The sequence below is a fragment of the Ursus arctos genome, unplaced genomic scaffold (genome assembly GCF_023065955.2).
Source record: "Ursus arctos isolate Adak ecotype North America unplaced genomic scaffold, UrsArc2.0 scaffold_4, whole genome shotgun sequence".
Classification (NCBI taxonomy): domain Eukaryota; kingdom Metazoa; phylum Chordata; class Mammalia; order Carnivora; family Ursidae; genus Ursus; species Ursus arctos.
Genome location: NW_026623056.1, coordinates 85,819,941 through 85,844,456, shown reverse-complemented (window position 1 = coordinate 85,844,456; position 24,516 = coordinate 85,819,941). Strand labels below are relative to the sequence as shown.

Sequence of the window (24,516 nt, the reverse complement as noted above, 5' to 3'; positions counted from 1 at the left end):
GGATTGTTATGCAGACTAAAGTTGGCAATCTCCAGTGATAGGAGTCCCTGGCGATTAAGAGTTGTTTTCCTTTTCCTGGTACAGGGACAGGGGGAGGAGCACCTTTACAGACAGAAATTTGTGCCTTGATTTTAGGCAGAAAGGAAGAGGGCAGAGAGTTCTCCTGCATCTACTGTTTCTCAATTGACTGTAACCCAAAAAGCCCTCTGCTAAAATGACATATTTTGGGGTAGCATGTCCTGATTCATTTCAACTCCATTCAACCCACGATGACATATAATGGATGACATTTACATCCAAGCTGTATAGATGTATGTACATCTAATACACACACACATCCCGTGAGTGGACTCAGAGTTTTAGAAAATACAAAGTCTTGTAGAGAAATAAGGCAAATGACACTGCTCTTTTTGGTGACTTTTATAATCAGATTTATCCACAGATTGAGTGAAGCAGCCATGTAAAGATCTCAAAAAACTAGTCATTTTATAGGTAAAAATGAATATTGCTAATGTAATTACTGAAACATTTTTAAGAAAGTATTTTAAGGAATAAATTACTTTTTAAGAAGTAATGGTTTTGTCCCCCTTCTGTATTCCAGAAGCAAGCATGTGCTACATACAGTGTTATATTCGTTTTAGGTGCATGACATAGTGATTTGAAAATTCTGTCCTTTGCTCGGTGCTTACCACAGTAAGTGCAGTCACCCTCTTATTCTTGTCTTTCTTGTACTATTAGTGGGAAAACTTGTGGTCTTTCACCTTAAGTATAATGTTAGCTTTGGGTTTTTCCAGATGTCCTTTATCAGGTTGAGAAAGTTCCCTTCTATTCCTACTTTACTGAATTTTTTTTTTTAATCATCAAAGAGTATTGGAGTTTGCCAAATGCTTTTTCCGTGTCTGATCATGTGGTTTTTGTCCTTGTATTTTCTTAATAAAATGTATTACACTGATTGATTTTCATATCAACCAACCTTGCATTCCCGGAACAAATCCCATTTGGTCATGGAGCATAATCCTTTTTATATGTTGCTGGATTGGGTTTCTTACTATGTTGTTGATGATTTTTCTATCTGTATTCATTAAGGGATTTTGGCTATAGTTTTCTCATATCCTTGTCTGGTTTTGGTATCAGGGTAATTAGGTAATCTCACCTCATGAAATAAGTTTGGAAGTATTTCCTTTCTTTTCTTTGGAAGAGTTTGTGAAGTATTGGTGTTCTTTTTTTTTTTTTTTACTGTGTAGCATAACGTAGGGCTCCTCATGCTCTATTCTGTAATGTAAAGAGGCAAGTAAGAAGGAATAGTACCTTTGTGCTTCTAGTTGTCATCTCTGTGTGATGCTTGGACCTGTGGCAGCCTCTTTAGGACTATGAGGGGAATCATCCCAAGTCAATACCCTGAGGATAGCAGACTAGAAAGAAGGAAAGAAGAAAAAGGGAGAGCTCTTTATGAGCAACTGAAAAATCAACCCTGGAGCCTTCCTTTCTCTCTCTCTCTTCCCCCTCCCCCCCACCATAGTGGATCTCTTGCTATGTGAAGTAACTCATGTCTTTATTATCATTTAAGCTCCTTTTTGTTGGGTTTTCAGTTATGTGCAGCTGAAAATATTGGAGAGTGATTATTGCCTCCTGTGCAATAGTATTCCCTGTTTTCTTTATTGTCTCCCATTTTCTATGTCATCAGGCTGGGAGAACATAAATTGTACCTGCAGAAAAGTAGCATCAAAGAGATCAGACAGTCACTGGCTTCCGTGTAAAGCAGACCAAGTACAGCCTCAAGGTTCCCTGGAATATAACTTTGCTGGGACCCTTTAGGCTGCCCTGAACATTAAAAAATCCTTAAGTCCTTAAGGGGTTTACCATTTTTGTCCCTTGCATGAAAGTGGGTAAAATAAAGGACAGATTGGGTTTGGAGAGCCATACAGTGGAGCCTGAATTGTCACTCACAGAATGACCATGTATATTCGTCAGGGTTCCCCAGAGAAGCGAGGCCAATAGAATTGGTCCCACATTTCTTCCCCTTGGAACACACACCCTATGTAATTCCCCTTCCTGGATGTGTGGATGTGTGGATGTGTGGATGGCACAATGATTAGGGTATGTTATGTGACATAAGTGAAGGGATTTTTCAGATATAATTAAGGTTCCAAATCAGTTGACTTTGAGTTAATCAAAAGAAAGGTGGTCTTAAGTGGGCCTGATCTAATCAGCTGGGCCCTTAAAAGGGACCGAGTGCCTTCTGAAGAGATAGATTTGAAGTGTGAGGGGGCCTCTGGCAGAGAGGAGGCTACGTGGCAAGGGCTTGAGAGCATCCTCCAGTAGCTAGAGTGCTCCCCAGCCGACAACTGTAGCAAGAAAATGGGGACCTCAGTCATACAGCCCCAAGGAAATCAATACTGTCAACAACTTGAAGCTGCTTGGAAGTGGGTCTTTCCCTCATGGGGTCTCTGAATGACAATGTACCTGGCTAACAAGTTGATTTCAGCCTTGTGACACTGTCTTAGTTTGCTCGGGCTGCTGTAACAAACATACCATAGACTGAGCGGCTTAACCAACAGACGTTTATTTCTCGCTGTCTGAGATTTTGAAAGTCCAAGTTCAGCGTGCTGGCAGATTGTGTGTCTGGTAAGGGCCCTCTTCCTGGTCTGCAGGTGGCTGGTTTTGCAGATGTCTTCACATTGCAGAGAGTGAACGAGCTCCAGTCTCTTCGTTTTCTTATAGGGCACTCTTCTCATCATGGGGGCTCACCCTCATGACCTCATCCAGGGCTAATTAATTCCAAAGTTTCCGGCACTTGATGGTTAGGGCTTCAACATATGAATTTGAGTGATATAAACATTTAGTGCAAACTGAGAGCAAAGAACCCAGTTAAAATGTGCTGGAGTCCTAGCCTACAGAAACTGTGAAATTAATAAAATGGTGTTGCTTGAAGCTGCAAAGTTTGTGCAAATTTGTTATGTAGCAGTAGAAAATTAATATAGGTAACATTTCAAATATATTCCTTTCTACTGGAAAAAATAGGTTAATGATCAACATAGAATAAATTGTGAAAAATAATGTTTGACAACTCAGAAAATTACATAGATCAATTCCCCAGGAAATTGCCTTTTTTTTCTATTAAATTTTGTCACTTCTGATGGGACCCCACAGACATGGGGCAGGTTTGGGGACAGTGTAGGGAATGCTTTTCTGTCTTCCCCCAAAGAGTTGGCCAGGTGTGTTCAGCTGTTGGGAGGCCGGTGCCTCTGAGAGGCCCTCGTCCTGGCCCTGGGACGGCCTTGGCCCTGGGAGGCCATAGTCAGCCCCAGCTTGTACACACTCTGGGGTTCCTTGTGTGCAGAGGAAATCTACTCCAGGCAAGTGCGTCCAAGTTAAAAAAAACCATGGCCTTGGGAAAGATGGCTTCAAATACACAGGGCCATTATCTGGTTGAGTATTGTTTCTCGATGGCCTGAAGTGTAGTCATTTCTTGAAACCTTGTCACTCAGTAAAAATTGTTGAGGCAAATCTGGTTTGCTCAGTAGCTCTACTCCTGTTCTCAGCTCGGGCATCAGTCACAGTTGATAGGTGTAGCACCGGCGTCAGGTCTGACTCCATGGTATTAAACTGATAACAAAGTGGTTTCTTAAAGATAAATGATGATCAAAACTACTGACCTTTTCTTAGCCTTACTTCAGAAGTTCTTGGGATTATTTCTCAATGTTACAAGTAGATAGGGAACAATTTTCTTTTCTCTCTTTGGCTTTGATGGGATCACAGATAGTTGTGTGCATTACTAGCTTCCTAGAAGTACCTTTTCTCTTGTTTTTGGATTGACAATGAAAATGCGAATTAGATGGAGGGTTTTTCTTTTTTTTTTTTTAGCAAATTTAAAAAATGTTCAGTCATTTGTACAAATGGTTTAAAAGCCTTGAGATTTTAGGAACGTGTATTTGCAATTATTCTCCTTTAATAATTAATCACTAATATATTTTAATCACTGAGAACATTGTTTTGATCATTAAGAATTTACAATGTAAAGGTTATTTCAAGGTCAAATTTCAGATGTTAATCATTGTAACCTAATGCATGTAAATCTCTACTGAATTCGGTTTAAAAATAAAAAGTAAATCATTAATTCGAGCTAGCGTACTTACTGGAAGTTGTCTTTTATTCTCTGCTGTGGGTCAGGGTCATTCTTTAATCAAACCTCAGTTTGATCCGAGTTGTAGGAAGAAAAATCAGTCTTCTCCTGTCTTTCTTTCCCTAAAAATACAGCTCTCACATGGAACCTCTTCCAACTTCCCCTTTCTCTTAACTGTTCTCATCTCATCTGTAATTATTGCTGCTGCGTTTTTAAAAAAAATTTTTAAATATTTTTTTAAATTTTAGTTTTGAGGGCAGATTGTGTCACCAGGCACAAGACACTAAGAAGTCATGTGGCTTTGTTTGCTGGTAGGATATTTTTGCTTGATGCATCGATATGAAAGCTTTGTATGGTATCTTCCTTTTGCTTGAAAGGGCATTCTGATTACTGAGGCCTTCTGCTTAACTGTCTTCTGACCAGGGGCTGTGTGGGGTATGGGTTACAGCATGGGTTCTGGCCGGAGCCTCACCTGGGTTTGGGTCCTGATACACCACTCACTAGTTCTGGACCCATGGAAAGTTTTTATCGTCCAGCCTTTGCCTCTTCCTCTTCATCTGTAAATGGAGACAAGCAGAGTACTGATTTCCAGCGGCTGTTTTGAGGATGAAATGTACCTCAGGACGCAGCCAAAGCTGGCTATTGTGTAGGGACATCGATTTAACTCATACTACAGAGAAAATGTAATGCCTTCTTTGTGGCTGCATGATCCAATTTCCCCCTGAGCCCACCCCACAGGTTACTGGGCAAAATCTGGCTTTTAGTCCTGTCCAGTTTAAATTTTGTCTCATCCAATTTAATCTAAAAGCCTCCATTGAATTTAAATAGCTTCAGCAATTGCCTGAAGAGAAACATGGTCCAGTAGCCTCCCTTGTTTCTTTCCCTAAAATGGCATTGGGTGGGAGGAGGGGTTTTGTGTTTATAGTTCTACCCTCCCCGTGCTGGTTCTTCTGTCTGTAACTGGTGAACTTGCAGCCTGTCCCAGGCACTGCCTCTGGGGCATATCTGCTATCTCTGCCTTACTGGCTTTTGCTACCTGCAGACCTCTGAGCGTGATTCTCTACCTGGCCCCAGGCCGGGAATCCATGTCGCCCAGGATAGCTGATCTTCAAGGCATCCTCTAGAATGACCATGCTTTTCGGTGCTGCCAAATTTTGCAGGATGTGTCCGATCCCTGAATTGGAATGCAGGACAGCCTGTAAGCTGGTTCCTTTATACCTGTCATATGTAGTGTGGTCAGAACTCTGTCCTGGATATCCTCACTTGAAAAATAGTCTACCTGTTGGCTTGTCATTATGGACTTCATGTTTCTGTCTTCCCCCACCCCCCCATTCTTATGTTGAAACCATAACTCCCCAGTGTGATGGTTTTGGGGCCTTTGAGCAGTGATTAGGCTTAGACGAGGTCAAGAGAGGATAGCCCCCATAATGGGGTTAGTGCTCTTATAAGAAGAGGAAGAGCCCAGAGCTCCTGGTCTTCCTCTGCCAGGCGAGGACACACACCAAGAAGAGGGATGTCTACACAGCAGGAAGCGAGCTCTGACCAGAACCTGACCATGCTGGCACCCTGATCTCAGACCTCCCAGCCTCCTGAACTATAAAAGAGAAACATTTGTTGTCTAAGCCAACCAATCTATGGTATTTTTTTTTTATGGCAACCATAGTGGAGGAAGGCACTTGTCTTATTCTCCTGCCTCTGGGCTCTTTTCTCCTCACCACAGTTCACCCAGGGCCAAAATGGAGCAGATTCTGTCCAGGCCTCCGGTATAAAGACCCCATGGCTTAGTCCTCCAAGCCTGGCTGTTGATATGCTACTGGGGGGATAAGCAAAGCTGGATGCCTTTTCTCAGGACAACAGCCCAGCCTGAAGGGCCATCTCCTGCTGCAAAATCATCACTGTGCATGCTTGAAGGTGAACATTTCGTTGGTCTGTCTCTTTGCATGTCTTCTGTATCCTCATTCTCTATCTAGACAGAGGGATATCTCAAAGGTCAGAGCAATGAGAAAGGCAAAAGAGAAAAAAAAAGCACATTAATGCTCTCCAAACCGCTACCCTTGTAACACTGATGTTGGACTGAAGTTTCTTGCAGGCTGAGACTGGGTCTGCGTGCTGCCAGTGCCTGCGTAGGACCAAGCACAGTTTTTGGTCAAAACCCAATAAATATTTGTTGAATGAATGATGATAACGATGAATATCTTTAGAGTTCCCTATGAACAAATGTGGATGGACTTCTCAAACAGCTTGTCAGCAATTAACAGCAGATGTCTCATAGACATTTTACCATGAAGAAATAATGGATCCCTTGTTAACTGTGAAGAAAGTAACTCTTTGAAGCTGAGAGAAAAGGAATTTTTCCCTTTTCTCCATGAAGAGCAGAGTTATAGGAATGATAAACTGTTGTCAAAGCAAAAATTGCAGTGGACAAAGTTAAACAGTCAAAGGTGACCTTATTCAAGACTATTACAATGAGGGGGAGAGACTAGAATGGAGTCTGAACTCAAATCTACTGAAACAAAGGGCAGGAGGACCTCTATGGGCTGCAGTGAGCTAGTGGAGGATGTTAGCGGGAGGTTGGTTGATGTGATGTGTAGAGCACGTTGGGTTATTTCCTCAGTTCCCAAATGTTTTCTCTGTGATTAGGCCATCAAATGAGGTTCCTGCCTTCCCACAGAGACTGGGAGGTAAGGGTGCTATCTCCCTTGATGATTACATTTTAAAGCAATGGCTCCTGGGTGCTTGAGAAAGACATCCCTGAGCTGTAAAACCGGCAAGAAGCTTTAAAAGAAATTATATATATCTCGAAGTGGCAGAGAAAGAATATACAATTACAAGTTTTCTAGACAAAATGCTCTAAGGAAAGGGAGGTCAGGGCCTAGGGTCGGAAATGAAACTCTCTAAAGTTTAGTCAAGCTGAGGGAAACATTAAGGCTCTTGGTCACTCTGAACCAAGTGAACAGATGGTTTCCCCTTGGGAATTTAATATGAATGTAATGTTTTATGTTGTTCACTCTAAATATTCCTTCCAGAAGTAAAATACGATTTACTGTTGAATAGCAACAGGACAATGGAGCTACCGTTCCTATGTTATTTTTGGGTTCAGAATTTGGGAACAGTAATCAGAGAAGAAATTAGACAGACTAGGTCCTGTCTGTGGAAGTTCTTCGGAGCCTGAGTGCTACTGACGAAAACTTGGCCACGGTTCTTCCACTTTAGAGTAAGTGTTAGCAGTGAGTGTTTTCCCAATTCTGATGCCATTACCAGCCATATATGTATTGAATCAGACACTTGAAGATAAAATATGTCATATACATACAGATTTCTTTACTACAAAGAAAAGTCTGTTCTATGGGCTACTTGTTCTTGTGTATCCCTCAGAGTTCTATTTTCTCCTCTACCATCCCGCTCTGCTAATAATTATTAGTAGGTCTTCATCACCATAACTCTCCAGCATTAGTAAAGTTAAATAGGAAAACGTTCATAAGTTCAGACACACTGGATACAGATACAGGCATCTAAAGTAGCATGGATTTGGGGCTTCAAAGAAAAGAACCCAATGCTGGAAACAAGGATAAAATGATAGAGAACGTAAAGATAAATGGGAAATTTAAGCTAACAGTATTGGTTAGGCCAAGAAGGCACCAGCACATTTTCACTTAGATGATGTCAGGTGTGGGGCAGCTGATAGAAATATCATGAGCTGCCAGAAAAGGTTGGATACTCCTGAGGTTTGGAAATATCTATCTGTAGGTCTTGGTTATATCTGCTCGAAGATGCCATTTAATGTAAGCTAGGGCTGTTTCTAGGACCTTATCCCTCCTTTAAACGATCCCGTGTTATAAACTGCTCCTTGGCCTTGCTGTGCTGTGTGCACAATGCATACTCTGTCAGCGCTCAGGGAATTGTAGAGCCATGCGTCTTGATGAAGAAGAAGAACACATACCAGGGGCCAGTAGTAAATTAGTGCCAGAAGCTCAACTTCCCCATTGGCTGGTCACATTTGATGATTTGCATAGATTTTATACCTTTTGGATTAAGTGCCTTCTGGGTTGTGCTCACTGTTTATTGAAATAGTAATGGCTGATAAGTTTAACAGTAGCAGTTTTTTGGATCCAAAGGATATTGAGCGAAAAGCCCTCCTCTTACTTATTAAGTGCTATATCCACAATATTTTTCCCCCATCAGAAGCTAGATACAGATGGTTTCCAAGATATATTTTTGACATACTTCATCGTTTGGATCTGAAATAAATGTTGAAGTGTTTCTGGTTGAGTAGAAGCTCCTTTTAATTATATTAAAAGGTAGAGATTAGCAGCAGGACCAATCCCTTCCCCTAAATACAGTGCTTTTATTCTATAGATAGTTGATTTATTTTAGGAGGATTGTTTAACTCATGGTATTTGTACACTGATGGTGTTATGGGTCAAGTTAGAGTAATAGCTTAAATTTCTCCACCATTCTATAGAGTTTTTATATTTGGTTCTATTAATGTGTCTGGTATATGCTCTGTTAAGGCCTGCACTGTGTTCCTCCAAATTCGTATTTTAAAGCTCTAACCTTCAGTGTGACTGTATTTGGAGACAGGCCCTTTGAGGAGATAATTAGGGTTAAATGAGAGTGATAGTTAATTTTATGTCAACTTTACTGGGCTAAAGGATGCCCAATAGTTGGTAAAACATTATTTCTGTGTTTGAGAGTATTTCTGGAAGAGATTAGCATTTGAATTGGTGAGCTGTCTAAAGCAGGTGGCCGTCTCCAGCGTGGGCGATCATCATCCAGTCCATCGAGGGCCCAGACAGAGCAACAGGGCAGACGAGGGGGAAATTACCCTCTGCTGGAGCTGAGACCTCCATCTCCAGCTCTCAGACATCGACAGTCCTGGGTCTCGGGCTTTTGGACTCAGTTTGGAACGTAGATCATCACCCCTGCTTCTCAGGCCTTTGGACTTGAACTGTATTAAACTGCTAGCTTTCCTGGTTGTCCAGCTTGCAGACAGCATACTCTGGGACTTCCTGGCCTCCACAACCACATGAACCAATTCCTATAATAAGTCTCCTTCTCTGGAGAACTCTAACTAATACAATGAAGTCCCGAGGCTGGGCCCTACTTCAAGAGTACTCCTTTCTTTATAAGAACAGGTAGAGACACCAGGGATATGTGCAGGCAGATGAAAGGCCATGTGAGGACACAGTGAGAGGATCTACATGCAAGCCAAGGCGAGCGCTCCCAGGAGAAACCAAACCTGCTCACACCTTGATCTTGGACTTCCAGCCTCCAGAACGGTGAGAGATAAACGTCTGCTGTTGATCCCCTGCCGCGCCCCCGCCCCCCTCCCCCGCCCCTTGCACCCGGTCTGTAGTATTTTGTCATGGCCGTCCTAGCAGACTACAAAATCCTCTAAGGAAGTAAGTATTGGGCCAATTTAAAATCCAAGGACTCAGGAAATGCCCTGGCAGATCAAAGCCACACAATGCAAGTACTTAATCCCTATCCCATTGAAAACATCTTCCCCCTTCTGTAATTTGCATCTGAATAATCCAAAAAAAAAATGCTGGAAATGGAACTACCAAAGTGACTATATGCAAAAGTTGAGAAATACAAGGGAGTTTTTCTTCCTTAGGTGGGTGAATGAACCCTAGTACCATCCGCCACATAGGCTGTCCCGGGGTCCCTCCAGTTAACGATGAGTTACGCTGATTTGGTCGAGCAAGTGTTACAAAGAGATTCCTAGCATATGTGAAGAAACTATGAAAAAGCACAAGGAGATGCTTTTTTTGTTAGTTTTAAAAAGAGGACGGGGCATCTGGGTGGCTCAGTCAGTTAAGTGTCCGACTCTTGATTTCGGCTCAGGTCATGATCTCAGGGTCGTGAGATGGAGCCCCACGTTGTGGGGGTGTGCTGGGTGTGTAGCCTGCTTAAGATCTTCCCTCTCCCACTGCCCCTCCCCCTGCTTAAAAAAATAAAAAGAGGAAACACAAATGATAAATTACTATGGGGATACCTTGTTAAGTAAATAAAGGGTCCTATTTAGAAAGAGGTGAGCATGTCTGCAGTTACTGTGATAGGAGTGGTCAGGACGCATTTATCCATGCGACATGGTTTACAGAAACCGGAAGTCGAAGGTGCTAAGTCACCTTGCTGATCCACTCTTCAGTGCTTCAGGAGGGCTCACTAATTAAATTAGCCTCACAACACTGCTGTGAGGTCACTGAGCGTCTCTGCCCTCATTTTCCTTACTGTACCATTTTCCATTGGCTGGAATTGAGCAAATTGCCCTGTGTTGAGCTCCCATTATGACTACTCCACAGCTGTGGCCTTCCAACTAGCTTTTTTCCCCCTGGAGTGTCTACTGGATACTGCAAATCCCAAAGTTGGTCCATTTACCTGCGGCTCTGTGCAGATCTGGTCCTATTTCCAAAACAACGTCACTTGATATTTAAGAAGCAACCGGAATTCTTAGTTATTTTTACTTGCAATTTCAAGGTTTTTTTTTTTTTTTTTCTTTTCCCCAAATCTCCTTGGGCTATAAATTAATCTTAGTCAAAACATGCTTTTAAGAGAAGGGACTCAAAGTAGGACAACGACTTGTTCTTTTTGAAATTGCATATAATTTAACATAGTATAACCTTTGAAGGGGAAATGTGATCTGTTCAGAGCATTGCAGTGGTATTTAAGGAGGCTGTATGTCTGAAAGCCCCATCTCAGAGAAAGCAGGTATTTGGTTTCAAATGATCAAAACAGCCTTGTACTCTTCTTGGACTTATTTTGACATCTAAATAATAGTTCTGGCATTTCTTTCAGAGTGTAAATCAATAACATTGACTTAGTGCATTCTTTCCTCTTATTTTCTTTCCTTACTCTTTTATAACCTTAGATCAAGTATTAATAATTATTTTAAGGCTTGGCTTAGATTTAGTACTTTGCCACTTAGTGATGCAGGAGGTACTACCCCTCCTCCCCCTTTACCAGTTGCCTAGTTTTTCCAGAATATTCTGTTTCTGAGACAAAGACAGCATCTTCAAAAGCAGATAAGTGGTTGCTTTGACGTGTTTCTTTTTCCTCTTCCCTAGTACACACAGTATTGGAGCACATACATCTCTCTCCTTTTTTTTTTTTTTTTTTTTAAGATTTCTTTGTTTTAGAGAGAGAGCGCAGAAGCAGGGGGAGGGGCAGAAGGAGAGGGAGAGAGAGGGAGAATCCCAGGCTCCCTGCTGAGTGCAGAGCCTGACATGGGGCTTGATCTCACAACCTGATTGTGACCTGAGATGAAACCAAGAGTTGAATGCTTAACCCACGGAGCCATCCAGGTGCCCCTTTCTCCTATTCTTCTCACACTCTGCTTTTATTAATTGCCCTGATTTCTTTCTTTTTTTTTTTTTTTTAAAGATTTTATTTATCCATTTGACAGAGATAGAGACAGCCAGCGAGAGAGGGAACACAAGCAGGGGGAGTGGGAGAGGAAGAAGCAGGCTCATAGCGGAGGAGCCTGATGTGGGGCTCGATCCCACAACTCCGGGATCACGCCCTGAGCCGAAGGCAGACGCTTAACCGCTGTGCCACCCAGGTGCCCCTGCCCTGATTTCTCATCCGTGTTTCTGAATGCTTGTTTGCCAGTGGCCTACCTCAGAATCACTGGTGCTTGTTGAAGCTGCCATTCTTGGGCTTCACCCCACACCTAAAATCCCCAAATCTCTGGGAATGAGGACCTAGAAGTTTTTTTCTTTAAAAATTAAAAAATTTTTTTTAGTAGACTCCACACCAAATGTGGGGCTTGAACTCAGGACCCCGAGATCAAGAGTCCCACACTCCACAGACCGAGCTAGCCAGGCACTCCTAGAAAGTGTAGTTTTGACAAGCACCCAGAGATGCTTTCAGCATTAATACCCACGGAGCATGACCTTACACGTTGCTGGTTTTCTGACTGTCTTCTCTCCATTCCAGTTAGACTGTCATTAGTTATTGAATTCTTACACACTAACTTCTAATTATGGCTGTTATTATAGTTTCAAAAATACACTGCTCCAAAATCCTCATGATTTGGCCTTAAAACTCTGCAGAACATGGGAGACAGTATGGTGTGGGAGGGGGCTGAGGGGGCGGGTGAGGGAGCAGAGAGAAGTGGAAGGTGTCACAGAGGTCCTTCAAACCTGGGTTTGATTTCCAGTTCTGCTGCGGAACTAGCTAAATGACCTTGGTTGATTTGACCTTGTGAAACCCAGATTTCTTAGCTCTTGGGGGATGGTAATTTGTCAGGCAGGGCTTTTGAGGAGGACGAAACAGAACCACAGGTGTAGCGCTGGGAGGTGTGACTGTGTGGTAGCTTTTGTTGATCTTTAGTTTATTCCTTTTGTCTTCTGCATTCTTGCTCTTCTGTCTTTGGTTGTCTTAGCTCCTTATCATTGTCCTTATTATCCCCTTGAATATGATGGTTACCTTCTTAAATTCTCCTTTGCATCTTCTTTTTCAGATAGATACTCCTCTTTAAAATGATTTCAGCTTATTCAAACTTTTTCTTTTTAAACTTTTTTTTTCTTTCAAGTAGGCTCCATGCCCAGCGTGGAGCCCAACATGGGCTTGAACTCATGACCCTGAAATCAAGACCTGAGCTGAAAACAAGAGGCAGACACTTAACTGACTGAGCTACCTAGGCACCTGCAAACCTTTTATGTTTGATTGTTTTGAGGTAATAGTCTAGAAATTTCTCAGGCTGAGAGTCTGTGATAGATACCTGCTGTTTGGTCTGTTCAGCATCCCTCTCTCCAGTATCAGCACTTCTCTTCACCTTTAGGGTCTTGCCACCCCCCCCCCCCCCATAATGGATGGTTAGGGGAGGCTGGCTGGCGGGATAGGCACCTGACTTGGGCATGCCACTCATGACACCATGTCCTTCCCACCATGGTGATTGGTCCCCTCGTGGTGACACAAGCAGGGCCAATCAGTGTGACTTTCTGTAGTTTTCTGCATGGGACTTACAGGGAAGGCTTGCTTTCCTTTTGGAGCCCCACGTCTCTTGGAGCTTTGCGATCCTTTAGGCTGCTAACACTTGCTTGAGGGTGGGGAATAGGAGTGGGGGAAGAAGGCAGTGTCTGTTCCCTCCTGGGGCTTACTCCCACTCTTGCTTGTAGGGAAACTCCTTTCTAATCTCTTTTGGAGAGAGACCCTCTGTGAAGATGCTGGGTTCTGGCTCCTCTAGGACTTACAACTTTCTCAATTGTCTGTATTCCACACCTCTTCTCTTTCTCAAGTTATGTATACATTTGTCAGTGTGGTCGAGTTTGGGGAAGCATTCAGGCAGAGGCATTTATCATACCTGGAATCGCCATTCCCCCATCCCTTAGGTTCTGTTGGTGAGATTGACCCATCAGATCCAGTCCTTTTATCTAGTATAGTAAGCTCTTTCCCAGGGACCTCCACAATTTCCTACCTTGTGTTGATTCCCCTTACTTGGCCCTGTTCTACTTGCCCCCAGGCTCAACAGATATTCGAGTAATTTCTGGGAGGCTTCTGGCCACCACGATACTTAGTGGATGACATGTGTGTGTTGCTGGGCCATCTATCTCTGCAGGCCTCATCCGTACCCTAGCCAGGACTTTTGTTACATGTATTCTTAGAACCATGCAGAAGTGTGTACATATATCACTGAAGTATGGGAATAATTAATAATACAGGAGTCAGTAGTGGATGCAAGTTCAATAATACAATTCTGTTTAATTGGTGAAAACTTCAGTGGGGTGTGGTGGAAATAGGAGGAGGTGGGAGTCAAGGTATATATATAATATTTTTGCCTCTGCCATTGGGTAGATGTGAAGTTTGGACTAGTCAGGAAGACCCTTCTTCCCACAGTTTTCTCACTGGCAAAACAAAGGATTTGCCCTACATAAACCTTCCAACTCTAAATTATGGATGACTCCGTGACAACGTTTTTTTTTTTTTTTTTTTTTAAGATTTTATTTATTTGGGGGGGTGGAGAGCGAGCATGGGGGAGGGGCAGAGGGAGAAGCAGACCCCCTGCTGAGCAGAGAGCCCGATGTAGGGCTCGATCCCAGGGCACTGGGATCATGACCTGGGCTGAAGGCAGACGCTTAACCGACTGAGCCACCCAGGTGCCCCTGTGACAAAGTTTTAAGTGGAAATTTAGTGTCACATGGCAGGGGACTTTGAGCTGTGTGCCCAGGACCCATAGTGTTGAAGGACAGGGGTCTAGGGTTTAGAGGGGTTGACTCAGAGGATAGGAGAAAGTCAAGTGGATGAGTCTCTGAATCTCCACCCTCCTGCTATGAGAAGACCAGCTCTGATCTCCTCAGTTTTATATATTGAAGACCCATATATAATTTTATTCATTAAAATTGCACTGCTGCTAAAAAAAATGCTGGAATTCCCCTCCCACCTCATTTATTCAAGCAAGTAACACCATTTTTACCTTGGTCTAGCTTGGTATAACCAAACTTACCTTTCAGTACTCCGCAAATGAACTCCCCACGTCAATCAGGCAGGTAATGCCACAGTTGTTTAAATATTTCATGCCCATTCCCGTTTACATGGGTTCTGTCAGCAATGATTGAGCCTTGGAAAATGGGAAATTGCCAAGTACAAAAATATTTTAGTTTCTGAAGTTACTTAGCAAGATAGTGTGTAGTTGGGCTAATGAGTCAAGTGAGGCCACACTGCTGGCTGGAGGGCCCTAGGGGTAAAATAGCTGATAGCCTTGAATCTGTTATGTTTCTGATGTAACACCTTTGGGTCAGGGGCAGCAAGTCATGAGCTTCACTTCTAAGGAGATGAGCAGGGGAAAGGCATCAGCCTGTTCTGAGCTGGGTTCTAGGGCTGCTGTGGGGTGCTCCTGGCTGATTCATAAGATTTGGTCAGATGAAATCATTTCTTTGAATGGTCACCTGGAGGAGGGGGACAGCAAAATCATTAGGAGTCACTGACATGCTCGCTGTTCACTCTGCTTAGGATTCCCTCCTGGAACACATGGGCTAGAGGCTTGTCATTTCCTCTCTCGGTCTCTGGGAGCCAGGACAGTGGGTACAGGACAGGCTTTATTCTTCATGTTCATCTACAGCACCGCCCTGCAAGTGTGTGTGGATTTATCAGGAATTAATGGAAGGATTGGGGTTTAATTAAGATAAATCACAACATAAAAGGGGAAGGATGATAAATACTTTCTATGTAAAATATGGCCTTTTCTTTTTTTTTTTTTTAAAGTTGAAAGGCAAAGTTACCATCAAGTTCAACATGCCCCAGTTCCCAGGATAGCTTCTCTGGCCTAAAGTTTCTTTTCTCATCTCATTCTATTTTTGGCATCAAGATTGTATTAGCATAAAAAGTAAGTTGTGGGGCGCCTGGGTGGCACAGCGGTTGGGCGTCTGCCTTCGGCTCGGGGCGTGATCCCGGCGTTCTGGGATCGAGCCCCACATCAGGCTCCTCCGCTATGAGCCTGCTTCTTCCTCTCCCACTCCCCCTGCTTGTGTTCCCTCTCTCGCTGGCTGTCTCTATCTCTGTCGAATAAATAAATTAAAAAAAAAAAAAAAAAAGTAAGTTGTACTGTTTTCTCTTTTCCTAGTATTTGAAAAAATTTATGAGATATTAGAATTCCTCTTCCTTGAATGTTTGATAAAACTTATCTGTAAAAACATTTCTCTGTGAGAAATTATTATTTTATTATTTTTACTTAAAATTTTTTTATTATGTTATGTTAGTCACCATACAGTACATCATTAGTCTTTGATGTAGTGTTCCATGATTCATTGTTTACATATAACACCCAGTGCTTCATGCAATACGTGCCCCCCTTAATACCCATCACTGGCCTATCCCAATCCCCCACCCCTCTCCCCTCTGAAGCCCTCAGTTTGTTTCCCAGAGTCCATAGTCTCTCGTAGTTCATTTCCCCTTCTGATTACCCCCCCTTCATTCTTCCCTTCCTTCTCCTACCGATCTCCCTATTATTTTTACTTTTGCATATACTTAAAATTTTCCATAATAAAAAGTGGAGAGAATAGTATAATAAACCCCATGTACTTAGTCAGCTGAGAAAGATTTTAAATTAGAGATTAAATTTTGTAAATGGTATAGGGCCATTCAGGTTTTCTTTATCTTCTGTAGTCATTTTTGACAACTAATATTTTTTCTAGGTAATTACCTAATTCAATTAAGTTCTCAGATTATTGGCAAAAGTTGTTCATAATTTTCTCTTTTTAATTTGTGCATCTATATTAATATTTCTGTTTTTCATTCTTAATCCTTTTTATTTGTGCCTTCTTTCTTTTCTTCAATCAGACTTACAGAGGTTTACCAATATTTATTTCAGAGGCATTTGAGTCTACTTTTGTCTTGCTGTTCCTTTGTTTCAGTGTCCGAGTGAGTTGCATCCCAGGGCTGGAACTGAGGGTGGGAGAGGAGAGATTTTCAAGACCAAGCTAAAGAAGGTCACTTTCAGGAAGATAGTACATATTAAAAGCCATGCCATTGAGAGAAAGACAACAAAAATAATAATTTTAATACTAATATAGGTTAATTATTGTGTGCTGAGGACTAGGTTAGGTATTTTACACACTTTGACTCATTTAATGTTCATATCAAACCTGTAAGATTTCCATTATTAACTTCATTTTCAGATGAGGAAACAGGCTCTGTTGTGCTTAAGTAATTTTCTCAAAATCATATAGTTTACTGATGGTATTTGACTTCAAATATGTTTTTCCTGTTACCCAATTAGCTATGAACAGAGGGAAAACTGGGTGGGTTTCTGGAGATCTTGAAAGCCTGGGACATGAGACATGCAAAGCCAAAGGGGTAAACAAAAGTTCAGCTGGTTACTTACTTCCTTGGCCGTTCTGGCCCACGCGATGAGTTCCGTTTTAAATGACTTGATCTTTATTTTATTCTGGGAACTCCAGGGAGAAAAAAACTTGTCTGATAAAAAGATGCAAATGGAAATAAATACCTTTTTTCAATACAAGGGAAAGGCATTTCTTCAGAAATGAATTTTTAGTATGAAAAATTTGGGCAAATACTATTAAAAATTAAAGTACAGTGTGAATGTTTGCCAAAAAACTGAGGTGACCTATAAGTTTTCATGTTTTTTTAGCTTTTCACAGCAAAAATATAAAGATAATTTGGCTTTTATTATTGTTTTGCTTCAGTACCTTTCAAAGAATACCAATATTTAGTATCTCTGAGAAAACAGGTAAGGAGGTAATTGGTAACAAAATCAACTTAACTGAATATCTCTAAAATAAAGGCTATTATAGGAACACTACATAAATTGTAAAAAATGGCTAGACTTCCTTTCAAAAAGCACATACATTCAGAAATTTAAGTATAAAAATCATCTCAGCTTTTAAAGTATATTGGAAACAGTTTATCTGCTAGCACTTTAATCTCCTTATAAACTATCTGCGTTCTTTGAGCAGTGTAGCAATGAAGAAGTGTGTCATGTAAACTCTGCGCGTGATGTCTGGAAACACAGGTGAATGAATATACTTGTTGTCAAAGATATCTGTAATCTGGTAAAAATAAAAATATTAGCTATTTTTCCAGATTTTATGAACATCCTATTTTATAATATTTTTGAGTATTGGAATATATCTATTAGATGGCCTGTTAGTATCTTAAACTCACGTTTTTTTCCCTTGCATCCTTGGTATCACTGCCCAGAGCACCCTCTGTCTGAGACCTCCTCTTTCTGAGAACCGTCTGCTTCTTACTCTCCCAAACCTTGGTAGCTGCTGTTGTGTTTACTCTGGCTGGTCCCGCCCTCCGTCTGTGAGTGTTCCGACCATTGAGAGATAAGCTAGGCCAATCAGTTCTGGGCACATGGAATTGAGTCTCTGAAATTCTGAATACCAAGGGACATGTGAAATCCAAGACTCGTGAGGTGGCCGTATATGTTCTTTAGAGCTGAAGGGTGGCCCTTTTCACCCTGTGAGAAGAGAAGCAGAGAATGAAGTTCTAAAGAGAGTGAACAATTATATATTTGGACAAAGGGAAGCAGAAATGTGAGGCAGAAAGAAGTAGTGGAGGTCCTTCACGAGGCCTCATTATCCTCAGACTCCATGAAGTATTCTAGAATCCATCTGACAAATTTTCTTTTCTCATTAAGGTAGTACAGATTGGTTTCTGTTACTGTTATGCAAGGAACCTTGACTAAAACAATCTCTTCTGCTCCAGAGCTAGCATTCAAGCTTGGTATGGTCTTAGAGCAAAGGTTTCTGCTAAGAAAATTTCTGAAAGAAAAAAAATAACCTAATTTTTGATGAGCATTTATGGAAAGAAGAGGGCCAGTAAATATGTATGTTCTAAAAGTGGAAAGTGGGATGTTTTCCTGTTTCATTTTAGAAAGATCAAAACTTGTTGCACTAGAAATCAGAAGAATGGATCACCAAAATGAGCATGAGGCCACCAACCAGCCTTTTGTTGAAAGGGTTGCTCTCAGCTTACTTATGACAGTTACAAAAATAATTACCCATGGTGCCTACACAGTCACTACCTCTTATGGAGCAGCGTTGGTCTGTGCAGTCCTAGAATCTCATATCAAGTTGTCTATGTGTCCATTATGTTTGAATACCCCTTCAGGAAGCATCAAGATAGGTACATGGTGGATACTTAGGTTTCTGATTTGTGTGTGTGTGTGTGTATGTGAAAAGAACTCTTTTATTTCTTTTTAAACTCCCTTTCCTTCTTCCTTTCTTAGTGTTTAGTCCTGTCTAATAGAACATTGTACTATGATGGAAGTAATTCCATATCTGTGCTGTTCAAAATGGTAGTCGCTAACCACATGTGGCAACTGAGCCCTTGGAATGTGTGGTTAGCCTGACTGAAGAGCTGAATTTTAAATTCTATTTCATTTTAATTAGTTGAAAATTAAATTTAAATATCTACACGTCCCTAGTGATACTGAATCGGACAGTGTAGATTTAGTCTGTCAATCCATTCTGAAGTTTTTGCTTCTGGTTCTAATATATCATTTGTGATTTTGTAGTGGTTTGAATTACCCATCTGATTTCCCTAACTCTCACATTTCCCACTTCAAAACGATCAGTGGCTGAAAGAGGCTGACTGTATCACCTTTCAATCAAATTTGATTTTGTTCTTTGGATGGGTTCGTCTGCCCCAGTTCTGGTTTATTCTAGATGGGAGTTCTGTGGTTGGGTGTGGGTGAATTGTGGCTTTCTACTGTATCGTTGGCATTCGTGAAACACACTGGATGCTGAGGGCAGTCAACTGTAAGCTGGGAGGAAAGTATTTGCTTATCTTTCAGTTTGTTTGAAGACCAAACCACAGCCATGTTGGGAGAAAGTAGCTTGGTGAGATAGAACCAGCACACTGTACAGAGACTTCTTCTTGGCTCACCACAAAACCTCAATGTTGATACACCTTTCTATTCTTCTTGAACCTTAATGGTAGACTTTCCTGGGTCTCAGTGGCTGTGAGAGGTCGCTTGAACTGAGTAGTAGTTTATTTACTACATGTAATTATTTCTGCAGTTGCTTCTAGTGTTTTAAATAAACTGAGAGCGACCCTTTCTAGAAGAGGTGGGGCAACAGCTTTGTGCTCCTTGTAGATTACCTCTTGGTTCTTGGTAGGATGGGTTCCAGTCTTCCTGTATCAAGTTCAAGCGTGCTGGATCCAGAGTGGGGTCTTTTGAGATACAACTGAATGCACTGGTTCAAATGACAAAAACTGCGGCCTGGTTACAGAATAGGGTGCATTTGACAGAGATAGACAAGAGTGTCTTTTCTGCTGTGTCTGATCAGGTTTCTTATCAGCAGCTTGATTGCTACTTGATTTCCTTCCTCAGTGTCCCGCTGAGAAGCAGCTCTGGTCTCAGCAGCTGGGTCATTTTGTTTTCCAAATCTTGCCCAAATCTGTGACTGTAACTATCCACAGGCTCTGTAAAGTCAGTCAATATGCGTATGTTGTCAGCAGAAAAACTTTTTTTCCCCAACCTTCCTGAAAAGGTATGGGAAAGCATTTCTCTTCCCACTTTGACCATCTGATGTTGAACTGCCTGAGCTTGGAGGTGTAGGGTGGGTTACCTACTGGTGCAGTGAGTGGTGAATCCACCTCTCCTGAGGGCTGGAGCCCAGAAGCAGGAAAGCAAGCAGGTTGAAATTTGCAGCAACTTCCTGCTATTGTCCCAGCAGGTATCCCATTGTCAAGAGAATCCAGAAAGATTGGACTGCCCTTCCTGACTAATAATGAGCATCTGTGCGATTCCTATTACTCTTGTCCTTGCGTCTCACATGGCCACAGCTTCAAGGAATGCTGGGAAGGGTCCATGAACCAGGCAGGTGCGCCCAGAGTCCTCTGCCTGTGAATTTCACCTCAGCCCGGCTTCTTATGGTGAGCCAGGAGCTAACAGCCACTGGACTTGTTTCCAGGTTTTCCCCGAAGCTCCCTCTGCTCAGCAGCATTTTTACCCTGGCTGATTCAAGGTGAAGATGGGCACTCAAGGGGGCACCGGTTTTCTCCCTTCACCTCCCATTGACTTTATTTATTTATTTTTTTTCCAGTCATCTGTTGAAGGGCATCTCGGCTCCTTCCACGAATTATTATTTTTTTTTCTATTTTAATGATTTTTTATTATATTATGTTAGTCACCATACAGTACATCCCCGGTTTCCGATGTAAGGCTCGATGATTCATTAGTTGCGTATAACACCCAGTGCACCATGCAATACGTGCCCTCCTTACTACCCATCACCGGTCTATCCCATTCCCCCACCCCCCTCCCCTCTGAGGCCCTCAGTTTGTTTCTCATAGTCCATAGTCTCTCATGTTTCATTCCCCCTTCTGATTACCCCCCCTTTCTTTATCCCCTTCTTCCCCTACCGATCATCCTAGTTCTTATGTTCCATAGATGAGAGAAATCATATGATAGTTGTCTTTCTCTGCTTGACTTATTTCACTTAGCATTATCTCCTCCAGTGCCGTCCATGTTGTAGCAAATGTTGAGAACTCGTTCTTTCTGATAGCTGAGTAATATTCCATTGTATATATGGACCACAACTTCTTAATCCAGTCATCTGTTGAAGGGCATCTCGGCTCCTTCCACAATTTAGCTATTGTGGATAATGCTGCTATGAACATTGGGGTGCATATGGCCCTTCTCTTCACTACGTCTGTATCTTTGGGGTAAACACCCAGTAGTGCAATGGCTGGATCATAAGGTAGCTCAATTTTTAACTTTTTAAGGGACCTCCACACTGTTTTCCAGAGTGGCTGTACCAACTTGCATTCCCACCAACAATGTAGGAGGGATCCCCTTTCTCCACATCCTCTCCAACAATTGTTGTTTCTTGCCTTGTCTATTTTTGCCATTCTAACTGGCGTAAGGTGGTATCTCAGTGTGGTTTTGATTTGAATTTCCTTGATGGCTAATGATTTTGAACATTTTTTCATGTGTCTGTTAGCCATTTGTATGTCTTCATTGGAAAAGTGTCTGTTCATATCTTCTGCCCATTTTTTGATTTGTTTATTTGTTTCTCGTGTATTGAGTTTGAGAAGTTCTTTGTAGATCTTGGATACCAGTCCTTTATCTGTAGTGTCATTTGCAAATATCTTCTCCCATTCCGTGGGCTGCCTCTTAGTTTTTCTGACTGTTTCCTTGGCTGTGCAGAAACTTTTAATCTTGATGAAGTCCCATAAATTCATTTTATCTTTTGTTTCTCTTGCCTTTGGGGATGTATCATGAAAAAGGTTTCTTTGGCCGATGTCGTAGAGGTTGCTGCCTATGTTCTCCTCTAGAATTTTGATGGATTCCTGTCTCACATCGAGGTCTTTCATCCATTTGGAGTTTATTTTTGTGTATGGTGTGAGATAGTGGTCAAGTTTCATTCTTTTGCATGTAGCTGTCCAATTTTCCCAGCACCATTTATTGAAGAGACTGTCTTTTTCCCACCGGATTTTTTTTCCTGCTTTATCAAATATTAGTTGCCCAAAGAGCCGAGGGTCCATTTCTGGGCTCTCTAGTCTGTTCCATTGGTCTATGTGTCTGTTTTTGTGCCAGTACCATGCTGTCTTTGTGATCACAGTTTTGTAGTACAGCTCGAAATCTGGCATTGTGATGCCCCCAGCTTTGTTTTTCCTTTTCAACAGTTCCTTGGAGATTCGGGGTCTTTTCTGGTTCCATACAAATTTAAGGACTGTTTGTTCCAGTTCTTTGAAAAATGTCATCAGTATTTTGATCGGGATAGCATTGAAAGTGTAGATTGCTCTGGGTAGCATGGACATTTTAACTATGTTAATTCTTCCGATCCATGAGCATGGAATATCTTTCCATCTTTTTATGTCTTCCTCAATGTCTTTTAAGAGTGATTTATAGTTTCTAGAATAAAGGTCCTTTACGTCTCTGGTTAAGCTAATTCCAAGGTAACGTATGGTTTTTGGTGCTATTGTAAATGGGATGGATTCCCTAATTTCTCTTTCTTCGTTCTCGTTATTCGTGTACAGAAATGCAACTGATTTCTGAGCATTGATTTTGTATCCCGCTACGTTACTGAATTGCTCTATAACTTCTAATAGTTTGGGAGTGGCTTCTTTTGGGTTTTCCATATAGAGTATCATGTCATCTGCGAAGAGAGACATTTTGACTTCTTCTTTGCCGATTTGAATCCCTTTGATCCCTTTTTGTTGTCTGATTGCTGTTGCAAGGACTTCTAGTACTATGTTGAATAATAGTGGCGAGAGTGGGCATCCTTGTCGTGTTCCTGATCTTAAGGGAAAGGCTTCCAGCTTTTCCCCATTGAGAATAATATTTGCAGTAGGCTTTTCATAGATGGCTTTTATGAGATTGAGAAATATACCTTCTATTCCTACACTCTGAAGGGTTTTAATCAGGAAAGGATGCTGTATTTTGTCAAATGCTTTTTCGGCATCAATTGAGAGGATCATATGGTTCCTGAGTCTTTTCTTGTTGATATGATGTATCACGCTGATTGATTTGCGAATATTGAACCACGCTTGCATCCCAGGTATGAATCCCACTTGATCGTGGTGGATAATCCTTTTAATGAACTGTTGGATTCTATTAGCAAGTATCTTGTTGAGGATTTTGGCGTCCATATTCATTAGGGAAATCGGTCTGTAATTCTCCTTTTTGAGGGGGTCTTTGCCTGGTTTGGGGATCAAGGTAATATTGGCCTCATAGAATGTGTTTGGTAGCTTTCCTTCTGTTTCTATTTTTTGAAATAGCTTTAGGAGAATAGGTATTATTTCTTCTTTGAATGTTTGGTAGAATTCCCCAGGAAAACCATCCGGGCCTGGAGTTTTGTTATTTGGAAGGTTGTTTATCACTGACTCAATTTCTTCATAATTAATTGGCCTGTTTAAGGAATCAATTTCTTCCGGTTTCAATCTTGGTAGTTTATAGGTTTCCAGGAAGGATTCCATCTCTTCCAGATTGCTTAGTTTATTGGCATATAGCTGTTGATAAAAATTTCTAATAATCCTTCCAATTTCAATGGTGTTCGTCGTGACCTCTCCTTTTTCATTCATAATTTTAATAATCTGGGTCCTTTCTCTTTTCTTTTGGATAAGTCTTGCCAGTGGTCTGTTAATTTTATTGATTCTCTCCAAGAACCAGCTTCTAGTCCTGTTGATCTGCTCTACTGTACTTCTGGTTTCTGCTTGATTGATTTCAGCTCTAATTTTGGTCAACTGCTTCCTCGTGCGTGGATTAGGCCTGTCCCTCTGTTGCTGTTCCAGCTTCTTGAGGTGAGAATATAAAAACTGCATTTTAGATTTTTCTATTCTTTTGAGTGAGGCTTGGATGGCTATGTATTTCCCCCTTAAGACTGCCTTTGCAGTATCCCATAGGTTTTGGACTGTTGTATTTTCATTCTCATTGGTCTCCATAAATTGTTTAATTTGATTTTTGATTTCCTGGTTTATCGAGTCATTCCTGAGCAGGATGGTTCTTAGTCTCCAAGTGTTTGAGTTTCTTCCAAATTTTTCCTTGTGGTTGAGTTCCAATTTCAGAGCGTTGTGGTCTGAGAATATGCAGGGGATAATTTCAATCTTTTGGTATTGGCTGAAACCTGTTTTGTGTCCCAGAACATGGTCTATTCTTGAGAATGTTCCATGGGCATTAGAATAGAATGAGTATTCTTTGGTTCTGGGGTGTAGTGTTCTATATATATCTAAGAGGTCCAACTCGTCGAGTATGGCATTCAAAGCCTTTGATTCTTTGTTTAGTTTTTGCCAGGGAGTTCTGTGTATTTCTGAGAGTGGAGTGTTGAGGTCCCCTACTATTAATGTATTTTTATTTATATGTCTCTTTATTCTGGTTAAGAGTTGGCTTGTGTATCTTGCTGCTCCCCTGTTGGGGGCATATATATTTATAATTGTCATATCCACTTGTTGAATACTTCCTTTAAGAATAATATAGT

The 24,516-nt window shown here is 41.5% G+C and overlaps 1 protein-coding gene across 13 annotated transcripts in view; it reads left to right on the top strand.

Annotated features, from left to right (window-relative positions):
• The window catches only part of SETD4 (SET domain containing 4), a 184,343-nt gene that overhangs the window by 46,491 nt on the left and 113,336 nt on the right, over positions 1–24,516 (top strand). For 3 of the 13 annotated variants that reach the window (XR_008957325.1, XR_008957326.1, XR_006411588.3), the window contains one exon: positions 9,259–9,402. The exons of 9 other annotated variants lie outside the window; for them this stretch is intronic. The gene's annotated coding sequence lies outside the window, so the exon portion shown is untranslated. Of the gene's footprint in view, positions 1–9,258; positions 9,403–15,328; positions 20,955–24,516 lie in introns of those variants that run through there. One more of the 13 variants, XR_008957327.1, reaches the window with a different exon arrangement.